The 17,055-nt window shown below is 40.4% G+C and overlaps 1 protein-coding gene across 22 annotated transcripts in view; it reads left to right on the top strand.

Annotated features, from left to right (window-relative positions):
• The window catches only part of FOXP1 (forkhead box P1), a 624,022-nt gene that overhangs the window by 2,479 nt on the left and 604,488 nt on the right, over positions 1 to 17,055 (top strand). For 2 of the 22 annotated variants that reach the window (XM_060402199.1, XM_027958170.3), the window contains exon 1: positions 1,016 to 6,329. The exons of the other annotated variants lie outside the window; for them this stretch is intronic. The gene's annotated coding sequence lies outside the window, so the exon portion shown is untranslated. Of the gene's footprint in view, positions 1 to 1,015; positions 6,330 to 17,055 lie in introns of those variants that run through there. 22 annotated transcript variants of the gene reach the window in all.

Consider the following 17,055-nt stretch of genomic DNA (forward strand, 5'->3'; position numbering starts at 1 on the left):
CGTGGAGTATAAAGTGCTCTGATAAAATATGATGACATCCCTCGCTCCCCTTCTCACCCTTCTCCCGCGCCCCCCCCCCCTTTAACTATTAATTATTTCCAAGTCATTGTGTCCAAATACCCTTGCCGGGCTGATTACAAAGTGTATTGATTTAGTCTGGGCTCATCCTACGCGTTCGTTTTAATTCCTTTTCTTTTGCTCAACCAGAAAACCCGAAATGAAACTTATTTGTTCCTCTGTGCACCCCCTGCCCGCAGCCTTCGAGGCTTGGACAGAATAATGAAATTAATATAAACATTTCATTTGGTTGCATTTGAGCTTTTCCAGCCCACTTAGGAGGGGCTGGTGTTGCTCTCATGTCTGGTCACAGGTATTTTCCAAGTTTGGATTTCCCTTTTTGTTACTGTTCTGTAGACTGGAATGTTGGAGGGCCGTTCTGTATTCCCTTTGAAAGGAGTCTATACATTGAAACTGTCTACACTTTACCTTTAGTTGTCGTAGGCTTCAGGATTTAGGGCTTGCACAATAGCTGAATTGAAAAAACCTAAGGGATGGTAAAGAGATTTTTCTCCTGCCGAAAATATATTGAAGAATATCTCCAATTTTTTACCTTACATGTCCCTTCCCCTTGTATTTTCCATAGTGAGAATCAATTTAGGGAAATATCTTAACTAGAATTTGAAGAGAAATGGTAAGAGTTCTGGTATTTTCTGCCAAGGGTTATCCTGTATAACAGAGACACAGAAGTTCCTGGTATTTTCCGTTCCAGAGACAAATGTATCAAATCTTTTGAGAATTCCACTAGAGTTTTGATTCTATTAAGTGAAAAATACCCATCTCTTTGAGGCCAGGAAATTAAAATTGGGCTCACAGTTTCAGAGGTTGGGAATGAGTCTTTTCTGTCTCTGACTTTCCTGCTTGAAACATCATACAATTAAAGAGTATTAAAAATATAAAAAGGAACTCAACCAGTTACCATTAAAAGGTGTTAGCTAAAATCTTACTGCAAGGAGGGGGGAATGTTTAACATCTTGTCACTAGCTGCATCCCTCCCCACTTTCCCCGCACCCTCCTTAGACTTTGGATTAGTCATTGTATGAGAGAGAGAGAGAGAGAAAAAAAAAAAAATCAGTTCTTTTTTTTGAAAAAGTAAAGTAAACAGCCTCCAACTGCTGAACCTTGACAACCCAAATTAAGGAAGCAGGAGAGATCAAACAGAACTGCTGCTGGGTTGTTGTCAGGAGCTCTACACGGAGAACCCTGGACTATTCGATCTAGCAGCAAAGCTGTATATTGACTAATGCAGAAATGGACTATTGCAAATGCTGATCTTTGTTGTCCAAGCAAAGCCTCGCTTGGAAGGAAATATTCAACCCCTCTCCAGGCAGGATCTGAGTTCCTTATAGATGCTGAATAGCTAAACAAGTTATTATTTTTATAATGCATTCTTATTTATGAACAAAACATACCCAAAAGGGCATTAAAAGGCTATTAAGTCTTCCATAGGCTGTCTCGCTACCCAGAACTGTGCAGTGGAATTCTTTTTTACCAACATTAGACTCCTACACTAGAGTTAGATAACATTTTCTCACATCAAGTTTAGAAGATCTGCCTTGTCAGGGAAGCCAAGGTTTTGTATGTGAGGGTTTAAATCTGATGTGAAGCTCAAAAAAAAAAAAAAAAAAGAAAGAAAATCCTGGTGATGAAGTTTTGTGTCAGCCCACTCTTGGAATTTAAAAAGGCGAGAGGGAGCATTCTCCAGATTAGACATAACCTCTTTTTTTAGATTGACATTCAACATGACCACGTTGCTACTTTTATTCAAGTTCTCTGTAACTTGTCCTTGCTTGTTGTCTAGGAAAATTTAACTGCTTTACATTTTTAAAGGTAGTAGTAACAGTAATTACTTTAGCATTTTGTTTTCACAGGTTTATCAAAGTATAATGAAAGAAACATCAACTTTTTAGATTAACTGCCTCAAATTAAGGGGGTTGTATTGCTGGGGACATCTGAAAGATTTTGTGTTTATATTTAAATCCTGGAGTATAAACTGTATAACACTTTTTAGGTATAGACTATACCCAAATTAAATATCATTTTTTTAATTAAGTAGAACAAAGTGGGGAAAAGGACAAATAAACACATAGAGAAGGATAAAAATAATTGTTGTTTAAGGATTGCATTTGTAATGAACAAATGTTGATCACATAGTAAGCACTTTGTGTTTTTCTAAGTCAGAGTTTCATAACCAGAGTGCCCAACATGTTTCAAAGTCTGTAGCTTTTATTGGATATACCTTTTATTGTATCATTAAACAATGTGAGTTAAACATACACATGGATGCTATTAGGCAATTTTCTGCAATATGTAATGTTTTCTGAAAAGCTATAAATATTTTCTAGTTAAATCATTTGTACCAACAATAACAAAAGTTAACTGAGTTAATATTGAGCCTGGGCATGGTTTTCTGTTACTGACTCTTTCCCTATTTCTCTTAAGACTCTACCCCCAGCCTTGTATATTTGCATTTGTAGGCTCTGTTGAAGGCTGTGTCTGTTCTCAGCAGTTGTTTAAATTAACAGAAAAATTGAGATATTTCCTCAACAAATATATTTATACCACGGCAATGCCAACATAAAGGAAGAGAAAGGAGAATAGAACAGATGTGACAACTTCTTTTGAACCCAGCTTCCTCTTTGCAGCCAACCTTATTGTGCTGTTGATTTGGTTTTCAGGTTTTACTTAAGATGCAAACTCACTTTTAAAATGTTATCTTGTAAAGAATCTGCATCCCCAAAATGTATGTATGTTCCATTTAGGTATTATAAAGTCTTGATTACTTTCAGTGGGTATGCCAAGAATATTTACAGGGCATTGCAAGGGTTCTGTCTTTTAAAAATAATTTTAGGCACCCGTTAATAAAATTTAAATAGATTGCAGGCTGTCAGAAAATAGTATAAATTTTGTTTATGATTCAGTTACTTTAAGGTACTTACATTAAAGAAACTCATTTAACCCCTGACTGAAGAGCATTAAGTGGGGGAGGCAAGCCCTCCAAAGAGCTCCCACTGCCCTTTGCTCGCCCGATAATCTTAAATTACTACAATTTAATTGCAACTTCAAGGCACCGGGCATGAGCTGTTTCTCTGAGGCTGAAAAGAGGTTTCCAGAGCATAGCTAGATTTGCACAGGTGGTATTTTTGTTTTTCGAAGAAATTTTTTTGCTTAGGGCTTTTTTCTTTTTCTTTCTTATCCTGTTAGGTGTCATAGTCCCTTTATAGAATTCCTTCATAGTCATGTCATTTTTGCTAAGCCAGCAGTATTGTTGTCTCTTTTATTTTTAAGTACGTTTTTGGACTGAGTGTATATGAGGGTCTCCAGCAAATAGAGGTTTGTTTTCTAAAGAAAACAGCCTTAAGAGAGGCATCTGCTGAATAGACAGGTGAGCTTTATATGTGAGCCAACATAGACTTTTACCATTTGTGGGGGATTTTTTTTTTTTTTTTTTTTAGTTGATGGTAGTCATCCCACCAGGTGATTACTGAGTCTGTAACTCAGGCCAGCAAGCCAAGTTAAGTTTGCAGTTGGGCTGGTGTAATTTCTAGACAATCTTTCCTGTGCCTTGTTGCACTGATCTGTGTCACTTTACCATATGTGTGCTCTCCAAGGAGCCATCTTAAACTGATTTTTAAAAATCCTTCTCTTCCTTGGTGCTTGGCTGAATTAAGGTTAGAGGTGCCGAAAGCTAGAACAAACATCAGCAGGCCATGAGTTGAGACAAATTCCTGAAACAAAGGAAAACCTGGCAGATATGGGGTGTCTTATGCATGGCACTTAATCCACCCCCCCAGACCCACGTAGTTTATTTCAATGTGCATGTGACGATGTGGTTAATGGAAATTAAGCAGATTTGGCTTGTGCTGCCAACCTAAAAATAAATGCTGCAAGGAACGTTTGATTTCAAGAAGTGCTTTGGTTTTGCATCCCATAGATAATGTTCTTGCAATAATGGCTCCAAGGCTGGTATTCTGGAAGGAGGAAGTACATAGGGGTAAAGTGCATGGCAGCCAGGGAAGACAATTAGACAGTGTTCTTTGTTTCCTTAATAAATTATTTTCATTAATTACAGGCAGTTGGTACTGAGGCACTTTTTCGGGCCTTGTTTAGGAGTCTGCTCCTATTCACAAGAAGGTTGTGCCAGAAGCTGCATCCTTTTTCTTGCACTGTTTTACCCAGTCTTGAAAATCTCTTAGCCAGATGAGCTTGAGGATGTCTCTGCAAGACTTGTTTTTCTTTTTGAAATCCCCTGACGCCCGTTTTTAATACATGCCCTGCCTTGTGCACAACAGGTGTTTGGTAGTGATTTTTATGGGACTGAAAGTGAGAAAAACATTTCCTACCTAGCCAGCCACTGAGAGAACGGGCTGCCTGGAAGAAAGAATCTGGAACTTGAATAAGCATACATGGGTTTTTCTGTATTACCATCTGCAAGGTCTTTGCTTTTAAAAAAGTGGAGGAGGGGCTCAATTTGGTGCCTCGGTATTTGCCGTTAGGTTGTAGTAATTTCAGATTACTGGGAGAGTGCAAAGGGCAGTGGAGGCTTTTTAGTGGCCTCATCTTAATGCTTGAAGCTGTGGACTCATGGGGTTAAATAGTTTCTTCAATGAGAGTACTTTAAGTAGCTAAATCATAAACAAAATTTATATTAGACCCTGACAACTAATAATCTATTTAAATTACATTAAAGTATCTGGTCAGAAATTTAATTAAAGTCAGAAGTAGTGTCAAACCCTGTAAATGTCTTGACAGGTCTACTCAATTGGAACAGATATCACGAAATATTTACATATGTCTGGTGTGTTCCAGAACATCTCGGCAGGCCCTGTGCAAAGCTAATTGTACTTTGTTTCCAAATGACAATTTTAATAAAATAGATATATTTTCTTAAATAGAGGAGCATGAACATATACAAAGTTGTGTTCAAGTATTCTATTTTATTATTTAGTTATCTCTACTCAGGACCCCTCTGTGATGGCTTCATTTCCTCCAACTGCTGCTAATTCAGACAAAAAGCTCGAATGGAGTCACTGGTTAGAAAGCTCATGTCATTCTGTTTTTTATTTCAAGAGTTTGGAGATCTCAGAGGTTAGCATGTTAGAGGACAGTTTACTAAGGGGAGAAAAATGGACCTGAACTTGGTATTATTGAATTCCTGTTCATATGAAATAGGAGACATTCACTTAGGATGGGACAAAGATGTTTTTCCAAGTTGTATTTCTGGATGCAGATTTATTTATTAATAGTAATTCAGGTGGACATTCACAGTTGGCCAGATTCTCTTTGCTTCCAGATTCTCTGGTTTTAGCTGATTTTGTCATCGACTTTATCAGCTAGTACACTGAATAGCAGTCGTAGCTTTAACTCAAAAGCAGAATTTCTGAGGTTTCCTTTTCTCCCTCCTGTCTCTGCAGTTGAATCATAATGTAACTTTTCGTGCTCCTGGAACCCTGTCTGTGAATTAGGGGAATATTTTAGGTATGTTCTTTGAGCTTAGAGACCTAAGGATACTGGGGCTGTGTGTTGTTCTTCAGACTTTTGAAGGTGTTCTTCGTGCTCCCAGGAAGTAACCGCAGCTCTTGTGGGGAACGGAGTGATGTGAGTTTGACATGTGTTTTTTCTGTCCCAGAGCCTCTCCCTTCAGCTGGTGGTACCCTGTCAGAGGAGCTGGAGGCTTCTCTCCTGAGGACAGGTGAACACAAGAGATGGAGGTGGTAACTCATATATGAAGTGGGAGAGGGTTGCTGTTGGTCCAAGTTCAGCATGTTTCAAAGTGAAGTTCCTTGTTTACCTGCTTCCAGACATTGTGTGTGACTATGCATGTGTATGTGTTAGGGGAGATTTATTAAAATACAGATCCTTCAATCAGAATTTTTGCTGACTGATGTGCAAATGTGCATTGTTCACAAACCTCTCCTGGGGTAATTCTGATGCACACTAAACAGAGGCCCATGGACCAGGTAATTTCCGCTCGTAAAGACTGTGAAACGGAAATCTCTATCTCCATGTAGATTTTACCAACTAATGTTTTGTTTTTATCTCGAGACCTGCATTCCTTTTAATGTGTTTGGATTTCTATTAAGAATCAAAGCCGGTGGTTTTTAAGTATGCATGAGGATTGGAATCGCAGCAGAGCTGTCATTCCAAACACAGACGTAGTCACAGCGCGCCTGGATGTGCCATAACGGGAGTGGTGCCAGCTTCTGCGTTTTTGAAATGCTCCCCGTATGATTCTGATGCCCACCAACATGGGAGAACTGGACTCCTCAATGGTCAGTATTGGAGAAAAGCTTACAACTCTCCCTACAGGTTTAACCTGACTGTTTGGACTTCAGGAAACTTAAGAAAGGAATACGAGTTCCCTTCTCAGAGTCTAGCACCAAAAGAAACATTAGATACTCAGAGAAACAGAGGCAGAACCAGAGCCTCACAGTTCAGCCGAGTGGTAGGAACAATGTGGAACACCAGTCATTTTCACTACCAGACATTTCTTTTCAAATAACGCCTTGCTTGCGCCCATGTTTCCAATGGGCGTTGTCACGTTGTAGCTACCAATTAGTGTCAAATCGCTTGCTGTAATTTTTTTCTCTGCGTATTTTGTCTTAATTTAAAAATCTGAACTGTTTACCCACTAGATTAATTCTGCTGGCATAAGTATGTTGATTTCCCTAGGCATCTTGGGAAATTCTCTCATTGTATGTGATAGGGCCTGCAGGAATATTGATGGAAGTAACCTCGCCAAGAGTGCCACACAAATAAAGCAAGCAGAATCCTAAGACGAATGCATCCTCCAAGATTATGAGATAAAGGAAGATAAAATGCTAAGGAGGCTTGTTTAAATATTCAGGGCTTCAGCTAAAGATCTCTCCAGTAAGATCAAAAGAGTTATTTAAATAAAAGTTGTATAGAGATTTTTCATCTGTATTAGTAATGTGCCTTTTGAAGTTACCCAGCAATAAAGTGTTGGTCCAAAATGCCCTCACCTTAAAAAAAAAAAAATTCCATTTGACTTTGGGTGTGGCTTGATTTTAATGGATACAAAAAAGTTGGCAATTGTTTTTGTGTTTAGAACTTCACAGTTGCTTTGACTCTGGGTTTGTGTGGCATTTGAAATATTCCTGTAATACAAAGTTCTTTTATTTCTGTTCAGACCCTGAAGGGCTTAAAAAACAATCTCTGATGGGCCAAGTTTTCAATCTAGAGTGTCTCTAGCCGTGAATAGAGGATTTCTATAAAAAGATGAAAAACGGGACTGGTTGAAAAAAATAGGTGCATCGTTGAGGCTATAAGGTCTCACTGTTATGGCTACCAGTGGGTGAAATCTACAGCATGATGTTAAATCCCTGCGCCTTGTTTATTGAAAGGATGTTTATCATTTCTTTAAGAAAGTTAAGTAATTAGCTGATTTGTCTATAAGGGAATCAATGACAGACCCTTTTTAATGATGTATTCTAGAAATTTTCTAATAGGAAGTTTGCTGCGTTTAATTATTTGAAAGGAAGCTAGTTGAATCTTGAAAAGGGGGTGCCGGGGGTCAGGTGAGGCCTCTTGAGAGAATATCGCTGTCCATGTGCAGCTGCCAATAATTATCGAGAAGGTAGTCTATTAAAATGGAAATGGTTCAGCCTTGGGTTTTCTCTGATGGGCTTCATCAGGCATGTTGTTGCAGACCTGCTGTTTTGCCTGCCTTCTCTGGGCTTAGGAAGGGTTCAGTCACTTCAGTGTGTTCATCTTATTTTCTAAATCGTGGCTTTTGTTGCAGTGTGATGCCTGTTGACAGTAAACTCACCGTAGTAACTTGGGTAAAGCTTACAACAAATTCTTATACTTGTAGGAGCAAGTCATCCTGCCCGCTGACTGGGGTGCTTCTCCCTTCTGTGTCCTGAAGGCAGTGGTAGCACAAGTCTTAAATATTTGGGGATGGGGATGGCAATGTGGATAGGGCGGGGGGATCAACTCCCCATCTGACAAAAAATTTACCTTAGACCCTTGTGTTCCCAAATCATACGTGAGATGTGATTCTAGCTTACTCTTTCTATGCGTGTATTTGTATCAACTCAAAATTTAAAAGATACTTAGAGATGTCATTTCTATGTATATATTTTTTTAATTAAGAAGGAGGACAGTGGCTTTTGCTAGCTACAGAAATCATCTCTGTGTCAGAGAGTACTTCCCCATGGCAGAGTCCCTAGGTGGGAGACTTCTTTACAGTAGTGGTAAGCGCTTTTGAAAATGGTACAAGTGGATTTTATATTGGGGTTGTAGTGTTCTAACAAGTGCCCTGATTGTGGAATAAAATGCAGCGCTTTGGCTTCAAGCACTTTGATCTTTGAGTTGAGAGCAACTTTTCAGGAAAGCAGTCTGGCAGATACTTACAAAGCGATTTCTCTTAAAACTATATGCTTACAGATTTCAATTTTTGTTTTGAAATGTGTAAGACACCAAAAAGATGTCATTCAGAAGATAATTCAGTGGGCCCCCATGTACGTGCAGCTCAGCTTCAAAAAGAACATGATCCTGGTTGGAAGGGTTCCTGGCGTGTTCTTACTCTTCTGTCCTTCGCCTCTGGAGGTGAGCTCTGCTCTCAGTTGACTTTTTCTGTCCCATGGCTTTCATTATACTTTTAATACATAGGCATGTATTCCCCCAAATAGAGGGTTTTCTTTTGCATATTCAAGGTATGTATTGACAGCATCCTCCTATACGTGTTCTTTGGTAAGTTGATTTTTTTTTTTTTTTTGTTTAACACTGGTAAAATTCATCCATGTGAATACAGGTGGCTGTAGTTTATTCATTTTTCCATGTGAACATTTTAAAGTGCTGAGTATTAAGACAAGCTTTTTACACGTGAATTTAAAACCCAGCAGCATTCTGTAGTCCCATACATTGAAAACATAGGATGGATTTGAAACTGTCAGTCTTGGTCCTGTCTTCATAATGTGTTCATTTGCCAGTGGTTTTTTGTTTTTCTTGCTGCTATTTATTTGTTTGTTTTATGGGTAAAGGGAAACATTTTAAAGGCAAACATTACCAGAGAATTCGATTTAAAAAAATTATATATCAAGTGGCTAATCTCTTATATGTGAGTAGGGGGAGAGGGGAAAGCAGATGAGGTATTTAAAGACTTGGCTTAGAACTTAACAGTTACATATGTGGAGTAGCAAGTTAAAAAGTGATGTTTAATTAACAGCTACTTTATACTTCTGTATCCTTGGTATGTATGATACAGGCACCTTGTTCTTCAGTGTACAGAGTGATTTCTTCATATTTTCAAGGACTAGCATCTTTAATGGTATGAAAGCCACACAAATAAAGATATACTCAGATGAGAATTGGAACATGTTTTTGAAGTAGTGTGTGTCTCCTTTGAGCTCTGTTATCAAACTTGCTGCCTAAGCCGGAGCTGGTTCTCTGTGATTATGCTAATGACCAAAAGAATCGATGATGTGGAACTAGATGGAATCAGTGGTATAATCAGCGAGAGTTATCAGGTTTTTTTGTCATTAAATATTAGTGATAAATAATACACTGTTCAGTTTGAGCAGAGAGAACATATTTAATTTTGATGTGTACAGAGTATCGATTTAGTTAGGTTCATGGCAGAGTAAAATGATGATCTTTTGTAATTTCAGAGGAAAGATAAAAGGCGTTTGTGTCAGTGTGGCTGACTGACTCAGGCCATAGAAATGTTTACCTTGACCATCCAGGGAAGGGTGGAAAACTTTCTTTTTCCTCCTAGGCAACTTGGATATTTGTACTGACATTTTATTAGGAATATCAGATACTCAGTAAATAGCATAAATGACTGGGGATGTTAAACAAAATGAGTGTAAAGGTAGATAGTGTTTCCCTCAGGAATGGAGAAAAATATAACAAAGGGGGAATGTTTGGACAGCGCTCTTTTTAATAGACGGGTGTGTGTTATACAGGGCCCATTAGAGCCAGTGTTGTCCATTAAACAATGGCTTTAATTTAAATTTTTTTTTTTTTTGGTTTCTCATGACAAATAATGTTATACTTGGTAACGGTTTATTTAAGGAGAAGTCATCCTTATAACATAGCATCTTTTTCCAGGTTCCTGAAATCTTAGGGAAAAACCTAGGTGCTGTTTCCTTTGTTGCAAGTTTCTAACGCACTTATGCCTAAAACATATGATTCTCTGGATAGAGTCAGCAGTCCTTTCACTACTGTATAGCAGTACCAAGTGATAAGAGAGAAAATGAAAGAGTAGTTAGCTGTGTTTTATAGGATGTAAGGAAAGGGGGATGGAAGTCTATAAAAGAAGGCAATCAGATCGAAGGCTAAGCATAATGTTATTTTTCAAAAATTGCAGTGTAAAGATGGATCTCTTGGTAGCAGAGACCCGCCCCCGACTCTCTCTTGGCCAGCCATCATTCTGCCATTTTTCTCTCTGCTGGCCTGTCCGTCCATGATTGGTTCTCACCAGCCATACCATCTGCCTTTCCAGCGGTGGCCTTGGTGGAAAACCAGGCCAATTGGGTCAACTTTTGTGATCTGGCAGAAATCCACTGGGAGCGTAGATCAGGCCAGGCTCATTTTTATTTGTGTCCAAAGCCAAGATTTCAACTTGGTGAAAGGCTGTGGAATTTATTTCTCAAAGCACTGCCCAAACTCTTCTTTTTTTTCTTCAACTGCCTCCTTGGGCTGAGATGATTGCTTAATGCTCTTAATTATGCTGGATCTCTTTTCTATTTTTGAACACCTGTGCGTAATTCAGATCATGGGTGGTCACAGAGCCTGGCTCACTGCACAGCTTTGCCTTCAGAATGGGGAAATCCAAGAAGTCTGACCAAGGACTCTGTGTTAGAAGGCTGAGTAGAGGCTTAAAAGGATGGAATGTGTCTCTTGAACTTCCATTGTGCCGTGTGAAAGAACCTGAGTCACTGGGTTGGGGAGAGTCTTAGGATGAATAGTTCAGAAACCGTGTTTTTAGAAATAAACTCTTTCATTGCTTGTGGGAATGCAAAATAGTACAATCACTTTGGAACACAATTTGTTGGATTCTTATAAAACTGAACTTACTCTATGATCCAGCAGTCACACTCCTTAATATTTTCTTGGAGCAATTTAAAAACTTAAAAATCTGTGGGCAAATCTTTATAGCAGCTTTGTTCATCATTGCTAAAACTTGGAAGCCACGAAGATGTCCTTCAGTACGTGAATGGATAAATAATAACTATGGTATATTCAGACAATGGAATACTATTCAGCACTAAAAAGAAATGAACTGGTAAGCCACAAAAAGATGTGAAAGAATCTTAAATGCATATTACTAAGTGAAATATATGTGTGTGAGAGTGCTCAGTTGCTTCAGTCCTTTCTGACTTCTGTGACCCTGTGGACTGTAGTCTGTCAGGCTGCTCTCTCCTTGGAATTCTCCAGGCAAGAATACTGGAGTGGGTTGCCATGCTTTCCTCCAGGGGATCTTCCTGACTCAGGTATTGAACCTGTGTCTCGTGCATTGCAGGCGGATTTTTTTACCCACTGAGCCACCTGGGATAAGCCAGTTTGAAAAGACTATATACCATGTGATAGCAGCTACATGACATTCTGAAAAAGGCAAAGCTGTGGAGATAATACAGATATCAGTGGTCGTCGGGAGAGGGAGAGATGAATAGGCAGAGCTCAGAGGACTTTAGGATAGCAAAAATATTTTGTATGATACCATGATAGTGGGTACATGTCACTGTACATTTGTTCAGATTCACACCAGGAGTGCTGTTGCACACTAGACTACGGTCTAGTGTAGACATCCCACTGATAGGCACTGGGAGCCTGAAAAATTTATGTGACTTGCTTTATTTCGGTAGTCTGAAACTGATCCTGAAATGCCTTTTAGGTATGCCTGTGCTTGGTCTCCCAGTGTGTGCATCTGTATTTTCTTCCTCTGCAAAGAAACCCCGTTTGAGAACAGCACCATCACAGCGAGCCTGTGTGTCTGATGTTTGTAGCGTCTATGATACCAAGGATATTTTATAAGCCTCTGGAGCTGCAAGATTTTTCTCTGAATGCTTGTGTTGGGCCATGTGTGTATATACATTTGTGTGTGTGCATGTTTTCGAGGTGTATATTGTGAATGAAGTAGTGTTAGGTTGAGGATCTGAAATTGATTTTCAATCAGTGGCTCAGATTTTCTCCAGCCTGCAAGGTCACAGATGTACAAGTCTCATCATTTCTTCTTGAAACCCACTAGTGATATCTTTTCTTTTTCATGGACTCTGATGGTTGTACTGAGCACGTTTTGGTTTGCAGTTTGGAGCATAAATTAGGGGTGTGGTGAATACATGCTTGCTCTGTGTATTAAATGTCTACTTTTGGGAATCTGTGACAACCAACCCAGGTTACCTGAAGTATAAATGGCCCAGGAAACATAATCTATAAAAAAGTACAAGTAAAATTGAAGTCTCAAGAGACCTTTGAAAATTCACAGAACAAACAAAAAGTGAGGGTAGACCAGCTGCACAATTTGTGGTGCCCAGTGCAAACTTACAGTGCGGAGTTCCTTGTGAAACATTAAGAATTTCAAGATGGTAACAGCAAAGCTTTCAACAAAGTTTGGGCCCTTTGGAGCAAGGGGCCTTGTTTGATATTCATGCACTGTCTTGAAGGGCTTTGCTTTTTTGCACCAAGGCTTCCTCTCCTGCAACATAGGAGGCAGGTGTGGCAGGCTGAGCCCCTCTTGTGGCACTCAATCAGCAGTCTTAGCTTTCTCTATATTAGTGAACCCAGATTGGGCTGGGAATCCCTGTTAAAGCACATTACTCTTCCCTGGGTTTTAAGATCCATTGAGTGCAAAATATTGATGATCCTGTGGACGAGGTGTTCTGTGTGGGCATTTTGCAAGGTCCTGTGAGGGAAGCCAGTCCTGTTGCTGCTGGCCTTTTCTTTTCTTGCTTTCTGTTTTTCTTCTCTAGCTGTTCTCCTAGAGGCTTGTCATTTTGACTGTATCTTTGGTCCCTGTCACTTTCATAGCTCTTCATTGTCACCTGTCCTTGGCTTCATCCTAGGAGAGCCTACTGGACTTAAAATCTGAAAGCAGCCTCACAAAAGAGATTTTGCTCTTTTCCTCTTTTTATCCCAAAATGTTAATTATTAAATAAGCAGATTCTGTCTGGAAGGGCATTGGTTGACTGACTGTCTTCAGGAATTGCAGCAAACCAGGCCCCATGTCACAGAGAGATGTGGTTGGTTCGCACCACACAAAATGCAAAATTCATTTTGTGGCCTGTTGTACTTCTGTGTTGGTTGGGACATCCTTACTGATGAAGATTAAATGAACTTCTTTAAGGTGGTTCAAGTTCAGCAGGGTTGGGGAAGAAAGCATTTTTCTTTTCTCTTTTACTAAGTTGTAGATTTCAACATAATTGGATGAATCTGGAATGTCTTACCTTGGATTGAGTGGTTTTTGTTCTCTACTGAAATATGCGTAGGTCCTCTGCCCCTTGGTAGCTTCAGCATACTGAGTGAGTAACTGAGTCTTTGGGAATCAGTATATCTTGGCGGTGTTGGTGGTGCTGGGGTTTGGATTGATAGGAAGTGTAAATCAGCAAACACATGTAAAGCACTTAACAGAGCTTTTGGCTTCTCATAAACACTTGATTTTTGGTTAATGATTTATTATTAATAAGAGTGATTCCTCGTATCTGAATTTATTAGAACTTGGTCTTGGAAGTTCACTCCTTCCTTTAAAAGCTAAGATAAATAAAAGCTGAGGAGATTTAAAACCTTACCTCCCGTGCTTTCCTGCTTCTTCCAGTTTTCCGCGTGTATCTGTTCCCACCAGCCTCTGCCGTCCTTCCCTCTTTCTTTGGGCACAATAGCTTGGTGGTTCGAGGGGGCTGCGGATGCTGAGAGGATGTTGTTGGAGCCAACACAGAGGCTGTCTCTGGGAGCCCAGGGAGATGATGTGCACGTGTTTTACTGGGGAAGGTTTGATGTGTGTTAGGAGGACCTGGGGAGTCAGGCTGGGGGTGTCGCTGCAGCCTTCTTAGAAAGCCAAGGGCTGCCAGTGTTTGTCCACCGCCTTTGAGAGGATGCTCATTCGGAAGCAATTGCTGGCTCAGGGATTTTTTCCATAAAGAAGAGCATCGGCTTGCCCACCTGCAGGTGTGGTATGGAATGAGGCAAGGGAGGGAAAATTAAGTTCCCACGAGTGCTCCCCTGTTGGGCTCCTGCCCCCTTGATAGTCCAAGGCTGTGGACATCACAGCCTTCCTATGAGGCTTTTTCTCAGATTGCCTGTTGAATTGCCTTTGCCTTTTCCCACAGCCTTAATTTTCACACTACAGGTGCTGGAAGTGATACTTTACTTGGGTCAAACATTAGACTACACGAGGGTTTTTATAGGCAGGTTTGGGATTTGAATGTGTTTACGTAGTCTGTCTCTATTATTTTTCCCTGGCAAGGTGTCTGGTGTTTAGTTCCTAGGGGAGCCTCAGAAGGTTCCCACAGGGGTTCCCTCATGGTGAGGGACAGGGAAGCCTGGCATGCTGCAGTCCATGGGGTTGCGAAGAGTCAGACATGACCTGGGGACTGAACGACAATCCATGTGCCCTGGTCCATGTCGTGTTTCCCCGCCTCTGCCAGTGAGGTTCGGAGAAGGCAATGGCACCCCACTCCAGTACTCTTGCCTGGAAAATCCCTTGGACAGAGGAGCCTGGTAGGCTGCAGTCCATGGGGTCACTCAGAGTCAGACACGACTGAGTGACTTCACTTTCCCTTTTCACTTTCATGCATTGGAGAAGGAAATGGCAACCCACTACAGTGTTTTTGCCTGGAGAATCCCAGGGACGGAGGAGCCTGGTAGGCTGCAGTCCATGGGGTCACTCAGAGTCAGGCACGACTGAGTGACTTCACTTTCCCTTTTCACTTTCATGCATTGGAGAAGGAAATGGCAACCCACTCCAGTGTTTTTGCCTGGAGAATCCCAGGGACGGAGGAGCCTGGTGGGCTGCCGTCTGTGGGGTCGCACAGAGTCGGACACAACTGAAGTGATTTAGCAGCAGCAGCAGCCAGTGAGGTTAGAGAATGAGCTGGCTGTGTGCTCAACAAGTTGGGAAGATGGGCTGCACATTTGCCAACTAATTGCCCAGAGTGGTTGTGAACCATGTTGGCAGAGCTGTTTCACCTCTGTTCAGCCACCCCTGTATGCAGACTAGCTTGGTCAGAATTTTTCACGATCTCTGTCTGTCATGGTTGATGGGGGATGTGGGTGGGTGTTGGTGTCCTTCTGTATTCCTTAATGACTGTGTAGAATAGAGTAGAGAACTAACTTTTTCACTGACCATCATGGAATTAACTCATGGGTTCATCTGTTTGCTCATTCACTTATTCACTTGTTTGTTAGCCTTCCTCTGTTCCTTTGTTGACCCAGCATGACTACTTGGCAGAAAAGTGTTGCTTCCTGGCCCCGTGTCCCCCAGCTTACCTGTGCACATTCTCAGGTAGATGTTCTGATACAACATCTTTTAAGTTTCCGGGAGTCATTATTCACAGAGGTCTCTATGGGATTTTTAAGCTTCTGGGATTCGTCTAGTTCCACCTTCTAGTTACTAAATATATGGCTGCCCAGAAGCAAACGAGTCACCTACAGACATAGTTACCATTCCTGCCACAAATAGGGCTTTCAGTTGCATTTTGACTATCAGTACTCTTCTAGGTAGTATACCAAGTATATAAGCCGTGTCCTCTTCTTTCTAGCCTGAACACTTAATTAAAACCTGACAGATTGATTTTTCTATTAGGCCAGAAGGCAGGTGTCATCTTGAACAATTCTTGATTTGAATTTCTTATTGAGTCTGTTTAGCTTCTCATGGCCACATAGCCTCCCTCCACCCCAAATATGTGTATTTGGTGAAGGCTCAAACAATGAATGTTATACTATGAATTGGTAAAAACAAAACAAAATATCTTAGTAGTAAGTTCCTGTTAAAAAGGTGTGGATAGGGAATTGTTTTAATGCCTGCTATATTCTTAGCATCTCCAGGGAATGCTTCCCTTTGAGTGATTTTCAATGGCAGTCTGAAGTCTAGGAAGCTGCTATTTCTTTCCTTTTTTTTTTTAAACCCCTAATGTCCATCAGGGACAGAATGACAAAGACATGGGTGTTCATAGCTCCTAGCCTCTTGTTGGATGATTTGATTTCTTTCCTTCCCTATTATCAATGTTTGTCCTCCCAAAATGACACAGAACTGTCCAGAAGCATTGTTAGTCTGTTCACTGAAATATAAAGCCCCACTTAAAATACTAAAAAAAAAAAAAAAAAAAAAAAAAAACACACCTCTGCAGAAGTAATTTAACTCTAGTGATAAGAGTGTCATTAATTCTAATACTGACTAGGTGTGTGGTGCTGACTAAAGTTGTATCCAAATCCCGTATGGGTGTCGGTCTCACTGTGGCCTGGTGGTTAAGGGCAGGGACTCTGGAATTTGGCAGACTTGGGTTTAAAGAGGTTTTTTAACACTTGTTCGGTGACTTAGAGCCTATTAACCTTTCTAATTCATAAACGTGTGTGAGTGTGTGTGTGTGTGTATGAGAGGATGTAATAACAGAAATTACGTCATCTGTTTGTTCTGTAGATTAATGAGATAATCCACATAGAATATGATGCATGGTGTCTGACAGGTATAGGAAGGTGCTGTATACATGTTAGCTCTTATGATTGTGATGATTCCATTTATTGGTTAAAAGTCACATTGGATAGCTAAGATGGATAAAAGATGTGGAACTTCGCAGAGATCACAAAAACCAGAAGGAGGCATACTTTGCCTGTGTGGAGTGAGTCTGAACCTCAGGTTAATTACCTTGTTGTCTTTTAGGGTTTGTGTTGATTGCATTGGTTTGGTAGCTTCGCTTTTGAATAAGCTCCTAAAATATGGTTTTGTCCGATGTTTTTATTTGCTTCAGAAATTGGTGCAGGTGCAGAAAACAGGAAGCAAAACCTTAGGCAGCCCGAGGGAGCCTCATTCAAATCGTGCCA

The sequence above is a fragment of the Ovis aries genome, chromosome 19 (assembly GCF_016772045.2).
Source record: "Ovis aries strain OAR_USU_Benz2616 breed Rambouillet chromosome 19, ARS-UI_Ramb_v3.0, whole genome shotgun sequence".
Classification (NCBI taxonomy): Eukaryota; Metazoa; Chordata; class Mammalia; order Artiodactyla; family Bovidae; genus Ovis; species Ovis aries.